This window comes from Falco naumanni, chromosome 14 (genome assembly GCF_017639655.2).
Source record: "Falco naumanni isolate bFalNau1 chromosome 14, bFalNau1.pat, whole genome shotgun sequence".
NCBI classification, from domain to species: domain Eukaryota; kingdom Metazoa; phylum Chordata; class Aves; order Falconiformes; family Falconidae; genus Falco; species Falco naumanni.
The window spans coordinates 1,815,656-1,840,369 of NC_054067.1; the positions used below are offsets into that span (position 1 = coordinate 1,815,656).

The following is a 24,714-nucleotide window of genomic DNA, read 5'->3' on the forward strand; positions in this document are numbered from 1 at the left end:
GGGCTGACCCACACCTTGCCTCCAGACCCCCAGCTCTCACCCACAGCACCTGGGGGCTGACCCACACCGCTCCTGCGCTCTGGACTCATCCATCCCCCCACTACCACATCCCGGGCACCCACCACAAGCTGCTCGGTGCCTGTGAGACCCCCGAGCACTGGGGGCTGCGGCCCCCTCTGAGCCCCATGGGTCCGAGCTCTCGCCATGCAGCGTTACCGACGCACGCTATAGCCCAGGCCAGGCGAGACGCAGAGCCCCCCGGTTCTGCCTCGGGGCTGGCGCAGCTACCCACCCGCGTGGTCCTGGGGGAGCGGGAGAGGCTGGGGAGCTCCAGAGCACACCTGGATCCAGTGGCAGTCACAGCCTCACAGCTGGCAGGGGGGAAGCAGGACTCACCTAGAGATTTGAGGGCATGGAGTGGAGGGAAGAAGAGGGCAAAGAGACGGCAGAAACCGAACCCAGCGAGAGGGAGCAGCTTACTCAGCTGCTGAACAGAAGCAGGAGCCCAGTGCCCAGGCTCCTTCCCAGCAGCATGGCCCCTGCGCCGCGGGACGCCACCGGGGGCCTGGCCAGTGAGACAACTGCTGCCTACATTAGCTGTGCTCAAAAGTGTATTTTTTAAACAAGTTGCAGGAAACCGTTTTTAATTCACAGTATTTTTTGTTGTTGTTGTTGTCATTAACTGGCAGGAGAAAATCAGTGGTCAGCTGTCTAAGGAGAAGAAAAGCTGAGAATAAACTGTCCCGCTAAAACAAATTACCTTGATCTCCTCTCCAAAGCTGGCAGCTGAGCAGCATTAAGTCTCCTATCTGCCCATGTTTGGCTTGTTATTTAATTACAACAGAGATAGGGATGACAATCTAATTACACTGAAATGTGAATCTGGGCTTAGAACAGCACATCCCATATATGACCCAGGAGAATTTGAGGGAAGAAAGAATTTCCAGGATGGGAAGAGACAGCTACTTTCATTTATTAATTGTTTTTCAAACACCTCGGACCCTGTTGAAGAGGGGTCCCAGCAGAGCCCCCCATGCCCCCAAGGACTGTTGCAGGCAGTTTAACTGGGCTGTGTGTGAACCATCTCGCTTGACCAGGAGCCAAGGAGACAACCACAGTCTGACCTTCTGCAGTCCGACCGCCTGCCTGAGCCACGAGCTCGCTCCTGAGCAGATGGAGAGGAAAACCTCCTAATTATGCCGTGACTGAAAGATGGAGCCCTTTTCTCTCCACTACCACTATCCACCGATGCTTCAAAACCAGTAAAGCCTTAAACAAGATGTTTAGTTAAAGTAACATCCCCTTGTTACCGAGATGGGGCAGACAGGGAGCAGTGAGCTGTCAGTGGGTCCAGCAGCAACCCGGCATCGCCCCCCCGCACCCTCAGCCCTCCCTCCCACGCTCAGACCGCAGTTACTCCTGCTAGAAGCGCAGAACAACGGAATCCTCCAGGGAGCCCTCTGCACGGGCCGTTACATGCAGAGGCTCTGAAAGACCAGCCCATCCTACGGCTGCAGCCTTCGCTTCCCTCCTGGCAGCATCCCAGCTGTTGGCAGAACACGGGATGGAGACGACCTCACCCCAGCCCTCAGCAAGTGCCCCCTCGCTGGCAGAAGCCTGCTGCTACCTCCCGTCCTGTCCGTGGTCCCCGGTGAGCGGGAGATGTTGGGGAGCTGCCAGCATGTGGACCCCTGCACACATTTTCTTCCGTGTTTGACTCCAGGTTAGTTAAGGAGAGGGAGCTGCTTTAGACAAGTGCTGGTGCTGCCCAGAGCTGAAAACAATAAACATGATCTACGCATTCCAGGACTGAAGGGAGACAAAGACAGATAAGGCTGAGGATACTGATAGTTATGTTTAAAAATGAGAAATAAAAGCAAAGCCGTTCCTGTCGGCTCCTACAGTGCTTCAGGAGAACCAAACGTTTCCTTGGGCAGTAGGAAATGAGCAGGTATTTCTTACAGCAGCGCTCACATGCCAGCGTGAGAGAGCCCTGTAAGGCTCTTGGTATTAACTTTGGGGACCAAGGGAGCGGAACAGCTTAAAGTCACTTGCTGTTCTTTTGCACCATCAGATTTCTCTCCAGCTCAGGGCTGAGGTACACTAGGAAGAGATCACAGGAGAAAGTTGGATTTCCTGAAGCTATTGGTGAACCTGCCCCGTTGATTAATGGAGTTGCAATATCCCAAACTGAAAGCTGGTTCAGTTTTACGACCTTAAATTTCCCCCTTTAAAAAAAAAAAAAAAAAAAGGAAAAAAACAAGCTGAACACTACTGCAGCACCATTTCAAGTTTGTCTACTATCCCTGACTGACAATCCTCTTAGCAGTTACTGTCACCCTAGGAAAAGGATTTGACACGTTCTCTATAGGAAATGTATTTTTATGGCCAGGTAATGAGCTGATAGCTGTTTGTCCTCTCAGCCAGGCAAGTGCTCGTGGCTGAGAAACCTTCTTCTCGATTCCAGTCACAGGCATGCCAGACTGGAGCCCGCAGATGAAGCAGAAACTCTATTTTCATCTACACTGAAACATGTTTTCAGCTTCTGAGGGAGAGGGCAAGGCGCTGGGTCATGTCCAGCCAGATGTGTGACTTAGGGAACCGCTCTGGGCCACGGGTACAGAAGGTTGGTGGGAGGGACAACAGGAACCAGATTTATCTTTCCAAGAAATTAGCTCACCATCTTCTAATCGAAAGTGGATTCAAGTCTTTAGGTTTGGAAAGGATCACACTAATACACGTCTCACCACTCTACTTCTGAATAATTTCTGACCTACGGATGAGGTGCAGGGTTCCACCCTGCCAGGACAAGCAGCGGGGTACCACAGAGGTGACCTGAGCAGGGTGGTGGGGCTCCCCCCATTGCAACAGATCCAGCCTATTCACAGGCAGTGGAGCAGACAGAGGAAAAAGAGATTTAAAAAAATAATTTAAAAAAAAGATAAAAAAGTTACATGAGAACCACCACAGGTCGGGTACAGATTCAAAAAGCAGAGGGGATTCAAGTCAGCTGTATCGCTGTTTGGGGCAGGGATCACACTGTCATCAGCAAAGCCATGAGTCCTGCTGCTTTCAACAGGAGACCCAAGACATAAAATTTTTAATTTTTAGATAGAAAACTGCGCACAAAAGATGCAGCTGCAATCACCACATGCACACCAAAGGGTGTGCATTAACCTACCTACCCCGTGCAGCACCAAATACACGCGATCGTGCAGAAATCTCATCTTTCGGTCCTCTCTGCTCTTTCCCCTCTGTCCGGGTTTCGGCTGCGATAGTTGATTTTTGTCTTAGTAGCTGCTGCGGTGCTGTGTTCTGGATTCCCTGTGAGAATAATGCTGATAACTGATGGGTTTAGCTGTTGCTGGTAATGTTTATAAGAGCCAAGGGCTTTGCAGTTTCACAGGCCCTGCCAGCGAGAGAGCTGGGGGCACAGGGAACGGGAGGGGACACAGCCGGGACAGCTGGCCCGAGCTGGCCATGCCACAGAACGTCATGCTCAGCAATAAAAAGCTGGGGGAAGAAGGAGGAGGGGGGACGTTCGGAGCGATGGCGTTTGTCTTCCCAATTCCCGGTTGCGCAGATGCAGCCCTGCTCTCCTGGGGGGGGCTGAGACCTGCCCATGGGACGCGGTGAATGAATTCCCTGTTCTGCTTTGCTTTTGCTTTACCTGTTAAACTGCCTTTATCTCACCCCAGGATGAGACACTTTCTCACTTTTACCCTTCCGATTCCCTCCCCCATCCCACCGGGAGCAGTGAGCGAGCGGCTGGCGGGGGGCGAGTTGCTGGTGGGAGTTAAACTACAACACCCTGTACAGGAAAAGATTGTGCAGAGGTGCCACCATCTTACAGGCACGCTTTGTGCTGTCACTGCAGCTTAAACGCTTTGAAACCAGGGGGTGAAAGGTGCCGCACGAGCCCCCAGCACCCCCGGGAGGATGAGCTGTGCTGGCTCTGCTCTGCAAAGGGAGCAGCTGGACGGACAAAGGGAAGCTCCATTATTTTTTCTTCATCATCCTCAAATCCTTTCCTTACCCAGGTCCAAGAACGCGGCTCTTTGGAAGGCTTGCACGACATCTGCTTTTTTTTGGTGGGGTTGAGAAGGAGGGCTGGGTTTCAAAGAAATGTGCGATGCAAAAGGAGTTCTGTTATTCCAAGATTGTACTGGGACGGTTTCCAATGATCTTTTAACCTTTTCAGACCAGTGGATTTACATCTGCTTACACCAGCAATAAATTTTGATCCTGGTCTCCTATTTGACATATTAGGCATCTGAAATAAGAATTACACTAATGAATTGCAAACAAATGTTTGTTGATCCAGTTTGCTGTTACAGCCTCACCGTTTAAGCAAGCGGAGCCTCAGTGCTCTGTATAAACTATCTTCCATGGTAGAGTAAATGTGAATTAAAGGGAGGCAGCTTCCATCTCAGCTAAGGAGAGCAAATGACGAAAATGCCTGTTCCTAGTACATAAAAGCTGCAATTACAAGCTCATTATTTAAGCAGTGTATTTCTGATACTTAATCTTCCTGGATTCATTCAGACACTTAGAAATCTTTTTGAAAGGATCCTCAAAAACTCAGCAGGTCTGAGTAATTTTTAATATTTTATTCTACACTCCTCAGAACAGATTTAAATAAATTACATTATAACCTCTGTATTTTAATAATTGTAAAACCTGCAGGGGAAGAAGTAAAACCACTTTCCACTTAATATGAGTTTACCAACATCATCCATAATGTTATAAAAAACCCAACAATAAAACTGCACAAACACTCTCCCCCTTGATTTTAAGAACAATTTACATCTTTTAACGTGGTTTTTTTTTTTCTGATTTAGCATGGCAATGATATGGAGATGAAATTAGCAGAAGTACTACAATAACAACATTATTTCCTGTGTTCTTTACGAGCTAATGGCTTGAGGCTCTCAAACAATTTTTATGTCGGGCGAGATGGAGCCTGACTTCCAAGCAGACAAAAGCACAATGTCTTGCAGCAGATTAAGTAGCTCATACCTGCTAGTGATATATTAAACTCCTTACTTACTGTTCTTATAGGAACTTTGTTATATTGTATTATAGTTAGTATTCTTGTGATCAATGAAATCTGCCATACTTAACCCTCCTACTAAGTTCTCTCTTCACCCCATTATCCTGGCAAGCAATTTAATTCCTTCTTAGTCAATATATTGCTACAGAATCAAATTAGTATTGCTGTAGAAATTAGTCATAAAGTACAGGCAACATTATATGGGGCCCGATTAAAATATTCTCCTGAACAGAGCCTAACAGTTATATTCAACTAAATAAAAGTGATACATCAGTTCTTTCAGTCTCTTTGGGCCAAATTCTGTTAACTGAGTGTAAAAGTAGAGTAAGTCTGCTGATTTCACTGAAGTCCCTACGTTTTACCCCAGTGAAGCAGACAGCAGAATCTGGCTGCTAGCCTTTGTCAAGGAATTTGTGTTTACATTATTCTCTTATCCTTAGTACTGAGATTCAGTGGGACTTGCCCAACCCTTGCTATGTGGCTCACAAAATGTCTGAAAAACTTACAAAATAAACTGGCTGTGTCATTTCTAGAAACTGCACAGCTTTTTCTTCTTTACTAGTAGGACAGTACTGACCCGATGGCCGGTACTTCAGAGTTTTATCTTTAACAGCCTGAAAGCTGGCTAGCAATGACCAAAGGTGTGTTCGCAAACCACCAGCAGTAACAAAATGCACGCATCTGCCTCCTTTTAGCCCTCCCTGGGAAGGTGCTGGGTTTGAAAGGAAGAGGCAGTCGGAGAGGAAGGGGCGCAGAAAGCAGTGCCCCCAGCCACCGTGGCTGTGGTGCGGTGGGGATGCTGCCCCTCCAAGTACGTGACCTTTAACTTGTACTGTGACTCCTGCTCCCTAACATCGTGCACTAACGGATTTACCAGTCTCCTGCATTCTTCTGAAACTCTTTATCAACAGGCGTGAGCTCTGAAGGTTTACAATCACTGGCGGGACTCAAAAGACCCAGCCAAAAGGAATTACTGCAATTTTGCTGTTTCCATGGCACTGCAAGAAGGGAACACAGAGTTAAACCTTAATGGGGTGAGAACAGACCTCTCCTACCTCAGTGCTTTACTCACCTAAGAGTGACCACGCTGTAACTTGCCCCACAGCCACCTTGCGCTGGGATCTCAAATCTAGCAGTTCTGGTGAAATTCTCCTGAAATGGAGAGTCACTTGTTGAACATGTACAAACTGTGAAAAATTTATATAGTCTGTTAGCTTTCTTTGCCAGGAAACCAAAACCTCAAATTCTTTCACAGAGCGATGAAAACCATCACTGAAAATGAGACACAAATGAGGAATTGAGGAATGTAACGTAACTGCAGATTTAATTGTCCAGGGAACTGCTTGAAGCGTAATGGGAAGCAGGTTCCCAGGCCAGCGTTCTGAACATGCTGGAATACATGCTTGCTTCTGTTAAACAATTACGCCCCGTATATCTCACACCTCACCCTCAGACAACTGCCGTCTCCATACGGCCATATTAAGTAACTTACCAAAAAATGGGTTTGGAGCATATTTATTTTATCTCTTTCCACTTATTTTCATTCTGTTTCTCCACAATGACCAGATAATAATGGTAAAGTGTGTGTGACTGTGTCTGAGAGGAAAGAAAAAAAGAAGAGACTGTGATGTATTCCCCCATGTTTCCTAACAGGGGATGTCTGCGTGTGTTCTTAACACTTGCAAGCAACTCTAAAACATATTTAGACAAAACGAATAAAAGGGAAGGCTGTCAATAGCTTGAGTTTCAAACATATGAAACGATAAACTGGAAAAAACAATGATTTGCCAAAAGATAGTTAACGTATGTAACCCTCTGCCAGAAAAAAAACAAAAAGATGAGTAGGATGTAGTAAAAGTATCATGAGATGGTTCCAGTACAGAATGCTTTCTGATCCTCCCGAATATGGGGACAAAGCCTCCTTGAGAGAAACCAGCACTGTATTCAAATTAAAACCAGCAGCTGCCACCTTCTCTAACATAGCCAATAAATTAATAACTGTGCAGGATGGGGGTGCACAGGAGCGCCTAAGCACACACTGGGACTTCCCTTGCTACCAGTGTTCCAGTGGAAAATAGCCCAGTTGAGCTGGATGTTAAATGAATCTGCCCAGTCAGCAAAGGGCAGCAAAGAGCCTGGTGCCCGGCCGGGCAGCGCTGCTTCCCCCGGCGGCTGCTCTGCACCCCAGGGCTGGGCAAGCTCTCCAAAGGAACAGCCACGCTGGGGGACCCTGACAAGGACAGATCACCAGGTATCACCGATGGCTTTCGTAACGGTACGTACCCGCCATGGACTGAGGAGTATCTCTGCTTCTTCTCTGCCTTTGTTGCTAAACAGTAAAACATGAGTTCCTATCAAATTCAGCTGACCTGCATAAAACCTAAGCGGGGGAAAAAAATAAATCAGTAACCTGATTCTTCTCCCTATCACTAATAGTGGTTAATCTGCATTTTATAGTCATTCGTCATCCTAAAGTACAGGCCCACAGCTGAGAATGAATATGTCACTGCACACTTCCACCTGGCTGCTGACTTGCGTAATGGAGTGCGCATCACCCTGAGCCCTCCGTGTGTGAAGTGGATGGTAGCTCACCACCGGTGCAGAGCGAAAATGGGCACGTGAACTGTTACTGCAGCTCAGTTGACAGGAAATAATTTGCTAAGCCACTTCATTTCTTTTGATCACATATTAATTTTGATCACATACTAATTTATACCTTTGTGGTTACAGTCTGCCCCACGGACTGGCTTTTCAGGTCCAGTATGACATTGTTCAGTTCATGTTTTTCCACATAAATAAGGGGATATTTTAACCTTTCCTTTCCTTACAACCCATTTTTGCCCACCCAAACAGACCTAAGCCTGGCCCACTCCTAGCACCATCTTTAATCAGGGAGCTGAAATGTGTCCTGCGTTATACCTGACAGGTATGGTTAAGTACAACCTTCAGCATAAAACTTAGTATTTAAGGTTATTTCACAGCACATTTTCGTGGCTTCAGAAGAGCGAGATTTACCTGGACAACTTCAACCTTCCACCTAAGCGAAGAAGGAACTGAAGTCCTTCCCTCAGGTTTGATTTATCGGGTTGTTTTCAGTTTGATATATTGTAAGATACAGGATTTCTTGAGCGCAAAGCAGCTTCAAGACAGACCACGCCGGACCAAGCCCCTTTGCAGCTTTGCATCTTGACACCAGCAGAATTCTCAGTGGTAAACAGACCCGTAAATAAGGTGTTAGAGACCAATTTGTTTGCAGTTCTGCTGAGCAACAGCACCAAGAGAGCTAAAAATGGGTTACACTTCCAAAGGACTATACCCAGAGAAACAATCCTCCCAGTTCCTCCAGTGTCCTTTCAGCACTCTTTCACTATGAAGACAGACCAGCCTGAATTCTTCTGATTTAATTCCTGCTGTCAGTGATACATATAATTACGTATGGTTTATAATAGTGATACTGGAATATTCAGGTCTTTGGAAAATAAACTTAGCACTAAAGAAGTGCTTCAGAAGATGCCGCAGAGAGTGGTTTCTGAAACCTTTTGAAAACATAAGCACTCACCAGAATTAAGGGGACTCCAGAAGGTTGAATTAGCAAAATCAAACCAAAAACCTGAAGCATCTAAAAGCAGCAAGGAAAATAAACAACAAGCATTTCACCTTTCAATCCCAGAGATGGAGATACATAGGATATGCACAAATATGACCTTTAAAATGTTAGGTAGATGCTTCTGCTCAGCTCAGCCAGTATGCCACAGAAGAAAACCTCTACAGACGGAATTGTTTTGGCCATCTTTACTTTTAGGCTAGGGTTTTAGCCATGTCAGTTACCCCTGATCCTAAATGTGATTGACCAAGACTGAAACAGACCAAAATCTACTGCCGGCTTGAGCTGGCAGTCTTGTACTCCAGCATACATATTCAACAAATTCCCATTTCTGAGAAATAGTAATTCTACTGCCTCCTAACTTCTGAGTTCTTGGCCTTGAAATATTACCGTTTCTTTTAAACTCCTTGCTATTGACCTCTAAATAACTTTACTCTGCTAAGTTACTTTGCTGGATGGCAATCAGCTAAACTCATTTTTAGGTTTACTCCCTTCAGAAAATAAAATCTGGTCTGTATCTGGTTTTATTTGTTTCCAGAAACAAAACCAAACCTGTGCTCCCTTATGCTTTTGGGAGTTTTGCTCCCATCCAACATGTTCCCTGGCCACCTAATGACAAAAAAGTAATGCCAATCCTGGCAGTGGTTGCTGCAGTGATACAAATGTACCGCCCCACCAGCACTGCCAAGGAAGGGGATGCTTTTTCACTCCAACATCTGTGCAGAGTGCTTTGCCTCTCTAAAACACTGATGCTTTCTCTCATACACTAAATCTGTTCTAGCTAACATTGGTGGGTTAGTATGTCAGCCTTAACTTTTGCTAGTTTTGATTCCCTTAAGAAATGGTAGTTAATCCCTTCACCATTTGTGCGTTTGCTTGGTGCTAACTTTCAGCGCTCCGGAATAATTGTACTGATATTTAGCTTAAGTTTTTGCTGCTTTAGTTTTAGGTCATCATTCTCTGTCCTATCACCATATGAAATAGATTACACTATCCCACAGGAAAGGAATTAACAAAGTAAGGGATATATACTAGGTTACCTTGAAGACAGTTAGAGCCTCCGGTTATGTCTCCTCAGAGAAACCTCTTCCCTGAATTATATAAATGTAGTTGTCTCTTGTCTTTCTGTTGCCAAAGTCAAAGACAGAACCTGTCCAACAAATAGCACGGCTTATTATTAATCACCAGTGATTAAGTTACTTTGAATAGTATAAAAGAGTGCTAATTTTCTCTCAAGAGTTTCACATTCTCTAACCTAAACAGTCACATCCTTGGGCTTCAAAAGGAATTCTGGGCTGCTTACACTGTTCAAGAGAAAATTCTCCTAAGGATTGATGCTGGGACTCTCACAGCCATCTTCATGAACACAGTTTATATGTAGCATGCTGAGAGCAGCAAGAAAAAGAAGCGGATGTCTTTTACAAGACAGATGATGCAATCAAGAAAAGCTAATCTGGGCCTGATGCTACAAGTCCTTGTGTGAAGGACAGAGAGCAACTAATCCAAGCAGAGACACTGCAAAGAAGCCAACTGATTTATTTGTCTCAGAGCTCATATTGTGGAGATACGAACTTCAGAGCTGTAACTTCCAGTAAGGAAAGAGAAGTATGAAAGACCAAGATAATCAAATTGGCAATGAAAATAAATGCAGAGTAACCAACCTCACAGAATGTATAAGGCTTCTGAAAAGAGTTACACATTGGGTGATCTCATTGCTGTTCTCCAGCAAACCAACTGGTTTTAGTGGAAAGATGGCAAGAAGGCAGCCTTAAGGAAGCCCTAACCCTGAAGAAAATAAATCAAGTTGCAACTCAGGCACATAAACTGGATGAAAATGAACAAGAAAGAAGTTACAGACTCCTTGCTGGTATCAGATGATGGGGGAATTTCATACATCATTTTACCCTAAGGCAAAATTAGCCACCTAATTTGAACATATTGACAAAACTGTCTGTTACAGACAGGGCAAGGTCTACCTTATCAGGGTTTCAAGAAGTTGAAAAACTCCTCCTAATGGTTTTAGGATGTGATTAAGGCCACCTAAATACCCCTCAGGTTTGTATTTGATGCAGTTAAGTCCCACAGAGGGCTCAGAAAACTGATGCTCTGTGCAGCCCTGTATTGGAAAGGACTTTACAGCCAAGGTCACCCCTTGTCCTGTGCAGGTGCAGACCCCTGGTGTGCAGCCCTGCGTGAGGCACACAAGGACGTGCTGACACACTGCTGATGGGTTACACAGCCTGTCTCAAGCTGGTGAACAAAACTAAAGCAACAACTCCAGAATTACCTTCTGAGGCCGCTTAGGGCCCCTCTGCAGCCAGCGGGGAGAGGACGGTGCCTCCCTTCGATGCCCTGGATCCCTCAGTGGCTGTAACCAATTCTGTCCGCAGACTGGAGAGGAAATCCCTTCATAAGACAGTTCTTGATGCCTAAATCAAGTGCCTCAATCAAGCTGTCTGAATCTTGGCACATGAGGTCAGGGGATGATAGCCCTGTGCCTTCACGGACTGCAAACGGAACAAGAGCTAGAAAGGTGAGCGGGTTTCAGAAACAGCCTGGTGCAGAAAGAGCAGAGCAGCCTCTCAGAGGGATTAATTGTCACAGCTCCACTGAAGCCACCGGAGCGATGACAAGTGACTGACAGTTTGCCTCAGAGAGAACACTATAGTTATACAAACAGGATAAAAGATAGGCGTAAATGTGGTCCGTGTCAGACATTCACCCACAACTGTGAGCTCTCTCTTTAGACAGGTACCTCTGTAACCGCTCTCCTCAAGAGTATTTAAAAGGCAGGTGGCTGCTCTTTGAGACTGGAGGAAGGATGAGATGTGGCTCTTGCTACAACCCCCTGCGGCAATTTCCATCTTCCTACAGCCAAAACTCTCTGAAGTAAACAGAACCGTAGGATCTCACACCCTGCACGTAGCTTCTGGTGCTGCCTGCCAGTCCCACTGTTTACATGAACATGCAAAACTGGCCAGCAAATTCATCGAGCCGGCAGCAGGGCTACATGTTCGCCAGTGCTAGTCCCTCTTTTAATTCTGTGAATGGAACAGGAAAATATGAAATTCCTTTTTAGAACTCTGAAATCAAAAGAAAATTACACCCATCAATTCCAGAAGAAACAAGATTTACCCTTAGAAGTGCTTAAAAAGCTTGCAAGGTCTTTGTCCTTACACTGGATCTGATTTTCAGTTATCTAATGTAAGGTCTCTCATTAAGAAAGCAAGACATCCTTTGGTAGGGTGTTTATGAAGTATCCAGGTTATAACATGAGATTAATAAAAATCTGCGATGGTTTATGTGAGAACTGACAGACTGTGATTGCTATTAAAATCAGTAATATTATGACTAAGACTAATAGACAAATACTGATTATAATCAAAAGAAACCAATGAGTTTTCCTAAGATCCTGTTTCAGGGAATATAGGCAACATCCACGTGTGCCTTCTACACCCCCCCCCCCCGTCTGATGGTAGGTACTGCTGTCCCACATGCCAGCGGACTGACAGCGTTTATGTTATTGTTCTGTGTCTGAAACTATCCTGCCACTTCCAAAATAGATTAATTTCTTTTTTTACACAGATACAAGCTTATGAGTTCCTTCTTTCTGGTGAAAATGAAACTTAACCCACTTATGTTCTTTGATGTGATCCCGAAACCTAGCTACAACGCAGAGATGGGTTTGCATGTTAAAACAAAAAATACGGAACAATAAGAAACAATCTTGAATCACTTACCAACACTGACATATATAGTCACGAAGGTTCCAAAGCTATTGATTTCCCTAACGGCAGCTCATCCGATCCAGAAGATCTTTCCAGCCAAGCATTCTTCTCGATGTTAGCACTCCTACTGCCCAAAGGACCCTGCCAAGGTGTGCACTGAGCAGAGAAACACCCTTCTTTTGCAAAACCACTGTTTAACTTAGTCCAATAAACTATCTGTGTTTAGCATTTTGGTAGGTAGGTAGAAAAACCAGCCAGGTCCAAGGTCAATCCAGGAAATGCAGACAGGAATTCAGGAACAGGGCTGGGACCCGCACACGGCAGCATGGCTCGGGCAAGGGCTCAGTGCCCCAGGCTGAGCAGGACCAGGACTCCTCACCATGGGGGTCCCAGGCAAGACTGCTTAGGGCCCTTAGGGGCTACCAGGGCCCTTAGGGGTACTAGTGCCCTCAGAGCCCCGACACAGGTCTGACAGATGACTTACACATTCAGTAGCCTCATATAAGCACTGACCTTTGAACCTGTGTGAAGGGTTTTTTCACTTATTGTAGCTACATCCAAGACACGCTGGGGAAGAAGAATGAAAAGAAATGGCGTAAGCTGAGATCTGGGGATCAGGATATCCAAGTTCCAAACCCAAATTGGACACAGACTTTACCATGTCCGTGGTGGGGAGGGGGGGAGAAACATCTGGAGGAATTCCAAACCTTCACAAATAGATGCTTGTCAGGGCTTTAATAACACTAACTGCTCCTACCCCCAAGCTCCTCTTGCTCCCACAGATACCAGTTCACGCCAGTGCCCAGATGAAATAAACATTTAAAAATATTTTTTTTTACCTCTTTGCCTTGATATTGCATCTAAGAAAAAGCTTCATGCAATTTTCTTAGGTGTATCACTCTTTGCACTTCAGCCCTTTTGTGGCAGCTCTGAGAGAGATATCGCCAAGCTGGTATTTCTCAGCTTCTAAGGAAAGCACAAATAGTCACGGACATGCTCATAGAAATAGGTCTCCAAAAAACAACAGGCATAAAGAACAAACTGAAATTTGGCTCTAGACAGACATATCCTAAAACAAGGACTGGTGAGATGAAAGGACAAAACGATGAGTGAAACAGAATCTCCAGGGCCTTGTCCTCCTTTTATTTATGCCATACCAAGACATACCAGACAACAAAGTTACACTGATACAAAAAAGCCAAGTTTTTGTTTTCTTTGTGATTATAGTGTCAAGCAAAGGGATGAGTTGTATACAAGAAATGTACAATTCTGTCTGAAATACCTCGTTTTCTTGCCTTTGAACCAGACGGCAAGGTATTAATCTAAGGGAAAAGAAAAAAGTGTCATCCAAATTCACCAGCTTCTGTTTATTAAAACAAAAAATGTTCAGCATCTTGGGACTGTAATGAGAACAAGAGGTTTATTAGCAAGTCTATTTTCTACTCAACAGTCTAACTAGTTTCCTGCTGTGCTGTTTCCCTAATAGGTCTGTGGATTAAATGCAAAGTTTCCTCGACTAAATGAGGCTTCAGACTAATGCTGGAAAAGACCATGTATTTCGATGGAGAAAGTTTAAAAAAGAAAAAAAAGTTGTTGTTTAAGCCCTTTGCTGCCCTCTGGTCCCCCTGGAGAATTCAGAGCCAGAAGAAAAGACACAGAAACACAGTAAATCACTGGAGGCTGAACTGGAATTTTCTCTGCATATTTTGAAGACTGACATGGACAAAGCAGTGGTACCAGTGGTGTATGAGAGGCCAACAGCAGAATAAGTGCTGCAGCAGGTGCTGTTAACTCCTTCCTCCTAGTGCTGATCTAGCCCTGCCAGGCTCTTCTGGCTTTTATCATACCCAGTATTTCATTTGCTTCCATAGGCACTTGGATTCTGCTCTTCCTCCGCCTCTCTTCTATTGCCTCTACAAATCTACTAGTCCCTCCCAGTCTCTGTTCCTGCTGTTCTGCAGTTTTTCCCACCTCCATGCTCTGCCACCTTCCTTCTGTTCTCCCTTCATGCAGCATCATGTTTTGCCCAAATCCACCTAGGGAAGCCTTACACACTCTATCTGTCTTGTACACCCATGATATGTTGTGCCTTAGTTTCCCTGTTGACAGTGCCAAACCTCAGAGCCACAAATAGTCCCCCATACCTAGCAATAAAAAGATGTATGCCACAGAACTATCAAGTGGTTTTCATGACATACGAATGCATAACTCCTGACTGTTACCTGCAGGAACCATATGGATAAGATGGATGAAATACCAAGTTTTAAAGCAAACCTGTTGTGAAATACACAGCCTGCAGACTTTTCTATGCGGTGTCACAGTTAGAGGGAGTTCCTCTCCGATTTTTCCCGTTTTGCTTTCTTACTTGTCCACGGTGCTGCCTGGCCAGGGACCGGGGCACACCAACATAAAATCCAGCCTTCTCCAAAGGGACAGAAAACGTGCCATTAACTCTGCAGATCCAGAAGACAGTTCCACACACTCCTCCTCTCTGAACAGCCACTGCAGGAAAAACAGTTTACATCCATACACGTTGGAAAACACTTGGTTTGATTACTGACAGTATTAACAAAGGAATTAACACAGGCTAACCTCCTGGAATCGAGACTGCAGCTTCACCTTCCTCTCTGTGCTCATATTCCTTTTAATGCCATTATCATATATATTATCCTAAAAACTTTTCTTGTAACTGTGCACCAAGAACATATAGTAAAGTTGCTCTTTGTGATGGTATTTAAACCCATCTCCGAACCACTGCTGCCCAAAGCAAACTCTCCCATCCTGCAAGCAGAAACTCCGTTTCTCTGATCCAGCCAGATAATCTGTGGCAGCCGTATTTTGAACCCCCACCGATGCTACATCAGTGCTGAACTCGGCGATCACATCAGGGAGTACAGGGTACTCTTGCCCTTTACCTCTACTACAGCAATCTTGCATGACCAGTAAAGTTTAACACCCAAGATTTGTATCATCACAGAGACAAAAAGCTTTGGCCTGCAGCCAGCAGAAGATACCCGCTTTTTTTCCCTCCTGCTTCTGAGATGTGCTGTTAGTCCGTGTGACGTGTCTTCTGAATTCAACATAATACAAGCCATGTAATGAAAATTACATTATGAAGAATGCCATGGAGAAATCCTAAACCAGCCTGTGAACTAGTGGTGGCCTGCTCTGGACATAGCAAAAGGACCATTATGAACTTCTATATTACTATTATTTCAGACATATTTAGCAAAATTTTTTGTCGCATTTGAAGTTAGTGGAAGGCTTGCCACTGCTTTCAGTGATCCTAGCTTCAGCCCAGCAAGAGCTGACCTAAATCTAAAGTAAGGTGTAGAGAAGGAAACAGATTAAGATTCTAATCTCAATTCCATCACGGATTTTCTTCATTAGTTTTGGTAAATCACTTTTACAACTTGTACATCCCATTCTCCATGTGTGAGAAAAACATCAGCTCTTTTTCACAGGGCACTGCAAGGTTTGGGTTTTTTTAACAAAAAATGCAATGACACCTTCTGAGGGAAGGCGGCCAGACAATTGAATATATTTTCTTAGAGAAAAACAGCTTTAAAAGCCAGAAAAATCTCTCTTTAAGACCACATGAAAAACAAAGTTTCCTTTAGCTGAAAACCTAACTAGACTTTAGAACAGGCTGCAACATGTGCTTAGATCTGCAAAAGTCCTGAACAAACGAGCATTTCAGACTCTAGTACTAATTTTCAAAGATTTTGCTTTTAAAGACAAAGCCCATATTAATGTTTTGTTGCTGCCGTTACCTGGTCTTGAAAGATGGTTGGGACTTCAGATGTTCTGCTAGCAAATCCGACAGGGATTAGCTAATTACAAGGCCCTGACTTTACTTGCATCATGAATAACACAAAGAAAGGCTCAAAGACTAATGTCAAGATTATCTGCAGGGCTGTTTTTGTTAAAAACTTATTCAAAACTTAAGAGAGGAAAAATACTTCAGTGTATCCCTATCTCGTGAGTGGTTTGAATCCAGTAGCAAGGGAAACAAGAGTTCCTTTGGACCTGTTATTTCCAAAGGGACAGCAGTACCAATTTTGCATGTTTTATAGGAAGGGGAGGAACTCAAGGTCACTTTCCTCTGTTAGGAATTTTGATACAGGACTAAGAGATGGTTTTCATGCAGTTATTTTACCTGGTCTCTGTCAAACTATTAATCACCTTAGAAAAGTTGATTAATCAATGTAGAGGCTCTTGAGAGAAGGTGACGTAAGAACTTATAAATTATTTTGAGGCGAGAAGCTGGTGTGAATAATCAGGCAATTCTAGGAATGGTGAAGATGAACCAAATCTGTCTTCACAGTACTTTAAAAAAGAGAGAAGTACAAGATGTACTTACAGCCACCATCACAAAACACTAAGGGCTCGCTGTAAATTAAATTTCTCCTGGGAAGAGTCGCAACAACTTCATGAAGCTCAAGTTCAAGATGATTGTCAGAAGGCTGAGTGGGGTAGCAGTCATTAAAAATAAGGTTCCTAATCCTTTAGCTAAGTCTTGAAATATCCAGACTTGTGCTACAAGCTGCATTGGTGCTGTGGAAGCATAGCAGTACCATTCTCACATCCTTTATTTTCCCACCAAGAGAACACAACAGTCTCCTGTTGTCCCTCACCCTCCCTCAGTCCATGTCCACGCACGCTGCAGTCAACACTCCTTCAGGACACCAACTCCAACCTTTACTTTTTTCCTCTAGCTTGTATGCAGGCAGAACTCTTCAGCAAAGGGAACAAAAGGATTTCTCAAGCCCTGCTCTCCCTCTGCCTCCTCTCTGCAGAAAAGCCAGTCTGTGAGAACACAGCCATACTGGATCATTCCAGTCTGGATCACCCACATCCCAGCATTTCTTCTTGCAGTTGGGACCCTGTTCTGGAGAGTATCTAACACAGCCGCCCCACCTGGCAAGCTAAACCGCTGCTTTGCTTGGAACCGAGCTGTATTTGGGTCACGTATTTAAATTCTTCTCAATTCTGGAAGAGACTTGGAGGGGTTGGAATTCTTTTCTTAAGTTCTGAGCGAGGAATACACTGGCACAGTAATCAGGGCTCAGTTTTCCACTGGAGTAGGCTTTTTACAAATTTACTAGTGAAGTCAGTGTTTAAGTGCATAAATACAGTGTGCATGGAAAAGCTGACAGATCTGTCAGACACAGGTCTGGCAGTAGTTCACCATTTCAGAACCATTTCCTTCCAACTCTGCTTTATCATCTTGGACATGGTGAGCTTCTGTCAAAACACAGCTCTGCCAACACACTTTATCCAAATTTACAACATTAGCTGTGCTGTAATCCTCTGTCCAAACACCCACTGGGCAGTGCACTTCTACCCACACCCTCTCCTGGGTTTGCGTAGTCGCCTCTAGAGCTGTCCCAGAGCTCAGCAGTTTCATTTTAGTCCCTGTTTGCCCACGTCAATTTATTTCAGGACTAAAGGTCGTACACACAGAAAGCCAGGTGTATCCATTTGGCAGGATTCAGGGACTGATGTAGGCTGGAGCTAGAATGGGACGCAGGATTCAGGGACTGATGAGGGTTGGAGCTAGAATGGGATTTCCCAAACAACCTAGACCTTAAGCTCTCAGTCCCACCGTGGAAAAGCCAGGGCTCTAGCATGCTGCCCGTGGGCTGCCCTGTACCTGTTCCTGTTGCCGCCCTCGGTGGAGGCATTCACTATCAACCCCTGCTTCGGAGAACACGGCCTCCTGTATCCAGCCTTCGGAGAGGTCCCGGCACTCAAGGAGGTTGCTGCTTCCATCCTACAGTGGGATGAGTACTTCTCCCTGGGCAAGCTATCGCAGCTGAAATCCCTCCGCACGCCAGCACCGAAGCTGCTATCTAGCACAGTGGGCCCTGCAGCATTACATCTAACCTGTCAGAGCTCATTTTCAGTCTCGTTATTCTGGGGGCTGGTGTGCTGCCAACTCATCTCCGACGGTTCGGCAGCACGAGCTCCCCTGGGGTGCACTTTGTTTTCAGATGTCTCTCTCCAGCCTTACACAACACAAAGCTCTGTCACAAAGCCTGCGCAGAGAGCAAGATTTCTGTGCCTACCAGACACAAACAAGTGGCTGCACGTCTGGGTCTGAAAGTCTAGCCCAGCGTTGGTCTGCCTGGCCTTGTAAGCCCCTCTGCTTGGTCTGACAGCCCTGTATCTTGGCACGCTGAAGAGGCAGAAAATAGCCTTCCTACAGAGGGAAAACCCTTTGCGGCAATTTAGGCTTCTATTTTCACTCTCCCTGTGTTGAACACTAAGTAAATATGCAGTAGGTCAAAGCAGCTGGAGTTGGTTTAAAATGTGTTCTCCCTTTCCCACCCCTAGACCTGGATCTTCCTTTTCGCAGTATCTTCTCTTGCAGCCTATATTAATAGTAGAGAAGCGTGTAAGAAATGTTGTACATCTGTTACCTGTTCTTCCTGCCCCGCTCTCTGCTCGCCTCCTCTGCGTAAACAGGCAGACGTGCCGCGTTGCATGTGTCAGCATGCACCAAGCAGAAACGTTTTCAATTGCAGGTACCTTAAAAAGGAAAGAAGACAGAGTGTAGGGAAGTCAAGCCTTCAAGCACACCGCGTCCCCTTAAAACAGTCCACAGAATATAATGATCCACAAAATGTGTGTGCAGGGAATATTGCTTGAAGTTGGAAAGTAAAGTAACAAATTTCCAATCTTCCAAAAAGGAAGGGGAAAAAAAAAAAAAGGAAAAAAAAATCACAAAAATTGAAGATACCTACAGTGTTTTCTTGCCTTGCTAGAAGCTTATGGAAGATTCTTATAAATGACATATTACCATTCCACCCTTAATAAGAAACATGGTCTTTTCTTGACATGCAATAGAAAAATCTACTTTCCATGAATATCTAAGAAGTGAAAGGCCTGAGAATGCTAACCCAAAGGACTGGTTATGGATCTCACTGGCAGGGTATGCTTTGGGCTTCATGACATACCAAATACCAATGTAAAATATGCAATGGAGAATCTAAAAGGCTATCTCTTCAAGATTATAGGATTGCTCCTTTATCAGATCCTCTACTGCGTTTCAGTATGATCACAGTGTGGTGCATCTTCATGTTGGTTTGATAAGACATGGATTTAAATACCAAATCTAAGACTAGACATTAAGTTTCCTAGATTTCTAGGAGCTGAAAATCTTGACCTGGATTTTCTGAAGAGCACCTCAGATGGGCTCTTCCTCTGAAAAATCAAGATAAGACAGACCAAAAGAATGACCAGCAGGCTAAGACTCCTAATTACAACCTCCTAATCGATTGTATCCATAGCCTTAGGCAAGCTACTTCAGCACTTCACTGAGTCTGACAGTAAAGGAGGAGGAAGGAGCAAAGAGCAGCAGTACAGAGGCTTTTATATGTGCATTGTAAGTTGCCATTTCATGTGGATCAAATAGTTAACAAGCACTGAAGGATTGGTTGAGTTTAAAGTATTACAGAAACTTCAATATCCACTCTAAAACCCCTGCAGTCCATTGTCTTCCTGATCGGTATCCTTCACCAGCATGCTCAAGAGTAGACTTTCTTCTGTGGTTGCCATTTCCCTCCTCTGACATATTATTAAAAAAAAGAACAGGGGTAAAAAAAGAAAGCCACCAAAAACATACAAAAGCACACTATCAGCACCACTAAGCCCAGCCAAATTGCTAAAGACCTTCCAGAAGTAGTTAAAACTAAATCTGTGCTTTGAAACAAGAATACAATTGTTTGTTTAACTAGTTATTGATCCAGACTCTTTAAACTAATTACTTAAACTATTCATCCTGATCCTGGAAGCAATAAGCAAAAAAGAAATCATGTCTAGACTAAATGATAATGGAGATTCTTAAACATACTCCTCCCTGTTCCAGTCCTTAGGAAAGGTTGGTATTGCTTCCATTTTCTGCTTCTCTCCCGTTGCTCTCCTTTCCTTTCTGCTTCCTTGAGTGAGCCCCATCCTGTTTCCTGAGCTCTAGCTACAGTACTGCTGAGCAGCACATCAACCTCAGTGGGTGCATTTATTCCCTTTGTAGCAAACTACATTGATCACATAATTCATGTCTTAAACATCTTTAAAAGTAGACAACTAGTGATGAGAAGTCTAGCTTCACTGGGTTATATTTTGTAACATTTTCAGTGGAACAAAACATTGAGAGGCATGCAAATAATTTTGACAAGCTTTCTTCTGCTGCGTGTTATTGCTAACAAAAAGGCATTGAGGCATCGCACTGACAGATTTAGATATTCTTCAGAACACATTTGTCCCCAGTACAGTAACACCACCAGCCCTGGGATTTACATCAGCACCGTGGCATGGTGCTGAAAGCCTCGGGGCTCAGCCCTGCTGATGATCCAGGAGACTACAGGGTAAGTTTCAAATACGGGAAAGATCCCAGCTTCTGAATACAAATATCTCTTGAGCATCTCAAGACTTGACTCACCATTTGCATAGACAGCGCTAAGGTGTCTGGGGCATACAGAACAACCTTGCAGCTGCAGTAAAAGTAAGCCCTACTGAAAACTTTACATACTCACCTACTTTTCAATGGTGTGAATACACTCTGAAGTACATTTGTCCTGGAACTGGCAAGTCTCTTCCTCGCCCACAAACCAGTTTGTATTGAGACTGCAGTGAACAGGATTAATGTGGTCGTCTGAAGAACTAGGAACAAAGAAAACCCTGCAGCTCAAAACCGGTCCTAGGTTTTGAGATGGAAATGTGGATAGCCTCACCTACAGTCCCTGTTTATACACAGGCACATGCACACATCTATCAGCCTGCTGGAGAACACTGAACTGCTTGACGTGGTGAGGCTGCAAAAGCTAACTTTTTAATGAAACCCTCAGGTGTACATACCGTTCAGATGGGAGTCTAGCTGTTCATACAGAATGTTAAGCCCAAGATACTGACTTATAGAGCAGGGACCTTGGAGATCATTCTTGGAATGTGCAAACCATACAGAAGCTAATGAATCACTGAAAAGATTCAGTCTGGTATTTTCAGATCCCTTGATTGCTTCCACTTATACCTAAGGGACCTCATCCTCCTGCTATGAGACTCAGAGGTGATGATTATCACAGATGTACCCCTAGATGTCTGACACAGTGGTACACATGGTGCAAAACATGCTGGTGCATCAGACCCTGGGGTAGAAGTCAGCTGGCTCTCCAGTGCTGACACTCCAGTTAGAGAATAATATTATTTTGCATTGGTTTTATGAACTACATTTTTGAACCCTACCTAAATATGAAATAATGAGCTTAACATTTTGACATATCCATGACTACCCACGACTACTCTGTCTACAGTGACTGGAAAGATTTTGAATCTGCCTGCTGCAAAAAACACCACTCACTGCTGCTCGGCCTGGCACAGAGTCTCTCCTAGCACCTTGCTGTCCCTATTTAAGACACCTTAAACAACACGTCAGTCCCACAGAGGCTTGCTGTAAACATGGACCTTCACCAGTTCTGTACCAGCTTGGTCACCTCAGAAAATTCAGCTTCAAGAGACAGCAGCGCTCATTTGACAGTCACACAGACGGGTGACATACAGCTGCTGATTTTAGCCCATAAAAATCATTCTCTCCTGGAAAGTCTGCAGCAACAGCTTCAGGCAGTGCGTTAACCTCCGCAGTGCTCTGGGATACTCTTCAGGCTTTTTTCTGAACACTCATTGGTAACTGTTATGGCTTGTACAATGCACATATGCTTGCATTCCTTCTCTGTCTTGTTTTCTAAATGCTTATTTCTCAAAAGCAGGGGTATGCCAGCTAGACAGAGCTCAGCAATCGTGCACCTTGTGCACTGAAACACAAGGGGAAACAAATGTCCTGCATTTGCTGTCCTTCCACCTTCTCGACCTTACCAAGAATCTCAGCGAGCAAACAGGAAAGGATTGCTGTTGCATCTCTCAAGATTACTCTCTACCACTGTAATCTCAAGTGCACCAACCACTGATTCCCAGCATCAGCACCTTGTCAGGGACGTGATCTCCACCTAATGGATCTCATGAGCCTGCATTTTCACCTGGTATTTAACTTTCAATATTTTATTGACATACTCCTTGCTAAAACCCCTGGCTATGTAATTGCAACAAGAGCTGTATTCTTACATTTAGCAGCAGTGTGTCTAGACACACTTTAGTACAATACCTTGTGTTTGCTGTGTATGACAATCTTGACAAATTTTAAACATTTGGTCACTTTAAAACATGATACTAGCATATATCAATACTTCTTCATCCACAGAATTCAAAGCATCTCATGTATTATCACCATAACTAATTTTTTCAGCAGAGAGGGCAAATATTTACAGTACAGAGAAAAGACTCTTAATTAAATTCTTGTATTAGAATTGGAGGAGACGACTCAGCAACAACAATCCAACAATCTCGGAGAACAATGTGGCTTCAGGGCTCCACCTAAAAACTGTTTAGTAGGCAACAAGAAATCAAGTTTCCAGCACTGTGCAAGAAAAGTGACAGCCAAATAACTTAAGTAACTTGTTCAAGATCATTCCAGAAATCAGTTTCAGTGCTGGGAACAGAACACACTTTGTCTATTTTCCCGCTGTTTAATTTATTCACTGACCCCAGTGGCTCCTCCACAACTCCCACTAACAGCCTGTCTCTCCTTTGTCTTCTTATCCTCCTAATTCTTTACTTCCTAGCCATATCCTCCCAGTTTGCCCTTAAGGCAAACGATGCATGTTGAACAATTTTAACCACCTCTCCAAGTCAATCCTTCAAATTCCTTAACCATTTTTGTTTTCTCTCTGACATCAATTTGGCACTGAGGCAACCCAACTGAATGTAAATACTGACTCGAAGTTTTCTGCAGTTTGGAGTGATGGAGACTTGGAGGCAACCTAGCGCTTCTCCAGCCTGTGATGCAGACAGCCCCTGGAGCAGGAGCAGGCTGCCCCCCACATGCTCCCTCAGGCAGGCGATGGGCTTGTCTGCCCCCACACCGCTCCCAACCTGTCAACATCACCAATTACTTGTTTCTGCCTAGTTTTGTGCTCCTGTGCACTGAGACCTCTGTTGCAGTAAGAAGTCATCCTGAATCAAAGCCAAAATCTCCCATATTAAGTATAAGACAGTCATGGAGATTAGCATGATTTCCAGCAGCTCTGTTGATGGTATTAAAAATTAATTCATCTCAATACATCAGCAAAGCTTGCCACAGACACAGGAATGCATTCTGCTCTGTTCCATACCAGCTTTATTTTAAGTTATACTTGAGAACAGAGCTGACCTACGGCAGACAATTCAAATTCTGTTTCTGTAGGGGCAGATTTTTTTGGCTGTCACCTACAAGCCAGTCCAGCTGCAGATCCCAGAAATGATCTGTTCACAGATGCTTCGTTATGACACTTGGGAAGAAATCAGCAAGAAGTTTACAAATTATCTCAGCTAGAAGCTGCCCTTGCCTGTCAGTCTTATAATAAGAGGCGACCTAGCAAGTTTAAATGTAAAAAAATTGGCTTCAGAGACTCACCGGCTTGCTGTGTCCTGCAATATATCCAGAGGCAACAAACCATGTCAAGCACACAAGATGGGTTCAAAGTGTGCAAGAGCTGAAGTGATCTGCAGAAGAAAATCAATGCAGACAAACCTGTGTTAAATAGCCACATGAGAGATTAGTGAAGATCAGTACCTTAATGAAGAGAATCTTTTGAGAAACAGGAGAAGGAACTGTATTTATTACGCTTCATACTGTCTTTTGGGGCAGAGCTTGCCTAGCAGAGGTGTTCTGCTTCCACAGATTTCCCCACCATGTCTGTTATCTATGAAACATCAAGTAGCTGCAATGATAAACTCTTCGACAGAGTTAGATTGGAAAGTTAGTTTTGCAAAAGTAAATGCATGTAACTTGTGTAAAGCAGAAGAAAAAAAATTGTTAACAGTCCGTGATAGGGCAAGAAAATCATCTTGGATTAAGATGCAAAACCTGTAAAAGCAAGATGTGTTAAACAACAACCAAACTGGAGATTATGATAACATATGCAAGGAATTTTTGCTGCCTGGGCAACCCTTCTGTGCAAAGCAGAGAGAGAATGACTTTATGGATGTTTATGTGTTCATGGCAAGGGGACAAAAGGGGAGAAGAAGGAAACATTTTCCAGCTCCAGAAAGTTACATTGTAAAGGGACCACTGTTAATCAAAACAACAACAAACCCCCCTGGTTTTACTCAACTGCTAAAATCCTGTTTTTTATTTCAAAATCAAGGCATGATGTTCCTTGTGGAGACAGAATCCCATTATCCTGCATGCCCACTTGCAGGAGCCCCGCGCCTCTGGAGCGAAGTGTGCTAGCTGTTTC

The 24,714-nt window shown here is 44.3% G+C and overlaps 1 long non-coding RNA gene across 3 annotated transcripts in view; it reads right to left on the bottom strand.

Moving 5' to 3' along the window:
- The window catches only part of LOC121097385, a 51,762-nt gene that overhangs the window by 3,171 nt on the left and 23,877 nt on the right, over positions 1 to 24,714 (bottom strand). For all 3 annotated transcript variants that reach the window (XR_005830939.1, XR_005830938.1, XR_005830940.1), the window contains 9 exons: positions 23,889 to 23,977; positions 18,811 to 18,919; positions 13,668 to 14,887; positions 9,698 to 13,351; positions 8,613 to 8,672; positions 7,337 to 7,433; positions 6,546 to 6,649; positions 6,126 to 6,205; positions 68 to 3,324 (listed from right to left, as the gene is read on the bottom strand). This is a non-coding gene — a long non-coding RNA (uncharacterized LOC121097385). The remainder of the gene's footprint in view (positions 1 to 67; positions 3,325 to 6,125; positions 6,206 to 6,545; positions 6,650 to 7,336; positions 7,434 to 8,612; positions 8,673 to 9,697; positions 13,352 to 13,667; positions 14,888 to 18,810; positions 18,920 to 23,888; positions 23,978 to 24,714) is intronic.